General features: G+C 40.0%; 1 pseudogene; it reads right to left on the bottom strand.

Moving 5' to 3' along the window:
• Nucleotides 1-543: 543 nt before the first annotated feature.
• On the bottom strand, nucleotides 544-1,335 carry LOC102863333 (annotated as a pseudogene).
• Nucleotides 1,336-4,123: the final 2,788 nt, after the last annotated feature.

Raw genomic sequence — 4,123 nt, 5'->3', positions numbered from 1 at the left:
AGGAAAATCTGTTGTCAGGACCTCTCCAGAGTGCTAAAGGGCGATGATACCAGTCTAGAGACTAAAGTAAATCTGATCTAGGCCATGCTCTTTCAAATTACTTGCTCCACATCAGAGAGCTGGACAATGAGTAAAGGTGACAAAAGAACCAATACCTTTAAATTATGGTACATTGAACATACCACTGACAGCCAAGAGAACAAATAGGTCTTTCATGAAGTGTGTGAAACCAAGCTGCTCCTTGAAGGCAAGAATTTTGAAGTTCCATCTCATATACTTGGTTCATGTTGCCCAGGAGGGGCTAATTTTTGAAGAAAAAAAAATTATGCTTGGAAGGATGGAGAAACTGTGTAGGGGAGGAAAACCCTGGAGGAGATGGATTGACACAGTAACTGGGGTAATGGAGGTAGTGTGTTAAGAGTTCAGTGAGATTGGCTCAGGATAGGGCAGGGCTCAGAGAGGTAGTGCACAGAGTCACTATGAGTTAGTATATTTTTTTCCACAAATAATAATTTTTATTTGTAATTATTAAAAGGCTGAATTTTAAACAGATTTTTGAACTGGTGGCTCATAGCCATCAGCTCGTTCAACTTTAGCACCTGTCTCATCTCCAGTAGCTTTTCCAGAGCTACCATCTTCACCATGAAGCTCCATGAGTTTGCCCAATTCAAACTTGGGCTTTTTGAGTATTTTTACTTTCCTAACAAATACATCATGGAGAGGATAAATAGACTGGCAAGCTATGTCTTTTCCAATGCTGTCTAGAATCAATTTATTGACTATCTCTTTCAAGTCATTTGTCTGCACCTCTCGGGTCATGATTTCTATAATTTTCTTCTGAATTTGGCGGACCTGTTGGTGCTGAGCATAAGATGTCTTCCGAATCTGATTGTTGCATATTTTTTTTTGTAAAACCAACACAAAATAGACGAAGTAATAACCATTGGTGGTTTTGACATCAACATGTGCTTCAATAATGTTCTGCCCTTTTTTGACCATGGGACACATTTTGTCCTGGGTAAGATCCATGCCATGGAAGTTGGTGGGGCAGTTTTTGCCTTGAACATCCTCAGTAATCAGCTTGAATTTTCTAAATGTAACTTCGTCATTTTGCAAATCAGCAGGGCTCACTTCAAAAACACGACCCTTGAGTCCATCAGATGCAATTTTGGTTCCTTGAGTCCTTGTGACTAATATCTTCCCAATATTTCTTATATTAAACATTGCTGGCGCCTTTACATCATACCAATCTTTCTTAGAAAATGGATCAACCACTTTGTTCTTGGCTCCTTTTTTACCACCTTTTCTAAGGCACTTGTTCTTGCCGACCTCCATGGTGCTGCCAAAAGAATGAAAAGGAGTCAGTACATTTTTATGGCACACAACAACATTAATCAGACTCTGTCTTTTCCCATCCCCATCCCTACTTCCTGATGGGATAGTCCACAGTGAGTTGCTCTGCTAATTCAAAGGTGACACAATTCTGATTGCTCAAATCCACCAATAGCTTCTTGGGAGAAAGATGGGAAATCTCTCGTGTGATTTCCATCCTCTAGAAAACCCATTGGAGGGTAAGCTCATTCAACAATAATGAGTTTGAGTTTGTTTTGAGCACTTCTAATGCATTAATAATAATGGGTGACTGGAACACAAATATTGGGAATAGAAAAAGGATCAGTAGATAGAAAACATGGATTTTGTGACAGAAATGAAGCTGGAGATAGAATGACAGAATGTTGTCCAATCAACAACTTATTCATTGCAAATAGGTTTTATAAGAAACATAAATGCAGGCTATACACATAGTTTCACCTGATGGTATGTAGAGGAATCAGATTGATTATGTCTATGGTAAGAATCACAGGAGAAGCTCAATATCAGCTGTGAAAACTAGGCCAGGTGCTGATTGTGGAACAGACCACCAACTACTCATATGCAGCATCAAGCTGAAGCTGAGTAAAATTAAATGACGTCCACAGGAACCAAAATCTGACCTTGAGTGAATTTCAAAACCATCTCAGGAACAGGTTTGTGGCCTTGCACACTAATGAGCAAAGACAAGATGACCTGTGGGAGGATATAAAAGTCATTACAAAGACAGAGGAGCAAGAAAAGACGAATTGGATGTCAGAAGAAACTCTGGATATTGCACTGGAGTACCAAGAAGCCAAAACAAAGGAAAGAAATGAAGATATAAAGGAGCTGAACAGAAGATTCCAAAGGGCAGCTCCAGATAACAAAATAAAGTATTAAAATGAAATGTGCAAGGAGCTGGAGTCAAAAAATCAAAAGGGCCAAACTCACGCAGCCATTTCTTAAGCTGAAGGAAATGAAAAGCAAATACAAACTCCGAGAGGCAATACTTAAGGATGCTTTGAGCAGAATATTAAATGATCTAGGAAGCATTAAAAGACGAATGGGAAGAGTATGTAGAGTCATTGTACCAAAGGAATTGGTGGACACAGAAGAATTTCATGAAACAAAGTGCAAGAGCCCGTGGTGACGAAGGAAGAAGTTCAAGCTTCTCTGAAAGAATTGGCAAAAAACAAAGCTTCAGGAATTGACAGCATACCTATTGACATATTTCAACAAACAAACACTACACTGGATGTGCTAATCAAGTTGTGCCAAGAAATCTAGAGGGCAACCAACAGACCACCTGGTCAACTGACTGAAAGAGATCTATATTTGTTCCCATTTCAAAGAAAGGTGATATGGCAGCTTTGAGTGTGGAAATTATCAAACAATATGATTGATATCACATGAAAGAAAGATTCTACTGAAGATTATCCAAAAACAACTGTAACAGCACATCAACAGAGAACTACCTAAAGTACAGGCTGGTTTTGAACAGTCTGTGGCACTAGGGATATTACAGCTAATGTCTGGTGGATCTTGGTTGAAAGCTGAGAGCACCAGAGGAATGTCTGTGTTTCATTGACTATGCAAAGGCATTTGACTGTGTAGATCACAATAAACTGTGGCTGATTCTGAGAACAATGGGAATCCCAGAATACTTGATTGTACTTATGTGAAACTTGGACCAGGAGGCAGTCATCAGAACAGAGAAAGGAAACACTGCATGGTTCAAAATTGGGAAGGGTGTGTGCCAAGGATGTGTCCTATTTGCACATCTTTTCAATCTATATGTGGAACAGAATATCTGGGTGGCTAGGCTATATGAGGAGAAATGTGGCATCAGGAATATAGGTAGACTCATTAACAATCTGTGTTATTCTGATGACACAACCCTACTTGCTGAAACTGAGAAGGACCTCAAGCGCTTGTTGCAGAGGGTCAAGGACTGCAGCCTTCAATATGGATTGAAGCTCAATGTCAGGAAAACAGAGATTCTCCCTACTGGGATGATTGGCAGAATTATGATAGATGGTGAAGAGATTAATATTGTTAACAGCTTTAGTTTGCTTGGCCCTTTAATCAACACTCTTGGTACCAGCAGCCAGGAAATTAAAAGATGAATTGCACTGGGGGAAGTCTGCTGTCAGAAATCTCTCCAAAGTAATGAAGAGCAACAATGTCAGTCTGGAGACTTAGGTGTGCACGACACAGGCCATGGTCATTGCAATTACTTACTATGCATCAGAAAGCTGGACAATGGCTAGGGATGATAGAGAATTGATGCCTTTGAGCTGTGTTGCTGGAGAAGAGTATTGAATATACAATAGACTGCTAGGAGAACAACAAATTCATCCTGGAGAGGGTGAAGTGAGGCTGCTTCTTGGAGGCAAGGATTTTGACATAATTTGGACATGTTACAAGGCAGAATAAGTCCTTGGCGAGGGACTTCATGCTTGGGAGGGTGGAGGGCCAGTGAAGGAGAGGAAGACCCTTAATGAAATGGATAGATTAAGTGACTGGGGTAATGAGGTTAGGTGCATTAGAGACAATAAGTTTGGCAGAAGATAGAGCAAGATTTAGGGCTGTTGTACACAGGGTCGCTATGAGTTGCAGGGGACTTGACGATACATAACAAGAAGAGCACAACTGTGCAATATTGACTACAAATGTTGGCAAAGGCATCTTTATCTGATTCCTCTTTGGTTTCACTGAAAGGAAAATACTTTCAATACCTCTTCACTGATACTAATATTGTATATTAGTT

This window comes from Elephantulus edwardii, unplaced genomic scaffold (assembly GCF_000299155.1).
Source record: "Elephantulus edwardii isolate Elephantulus edwardi_28Jun2011 unplaced genomic scaffold, EleEdw1.0 scaffold00039, whole genome shotgun sequence".
NCBI lineage: Eukaryota > Metazoa > Chordata > Mammalia > Macroscelidea > Macroscelididae > Elephantulus > Elephantulus edwardii.
The sequence above is the reverse complement of the archived record's forward strand: the minus strand, read 5'-3'. Positions and strand labels throughout refer to the sequence as shown.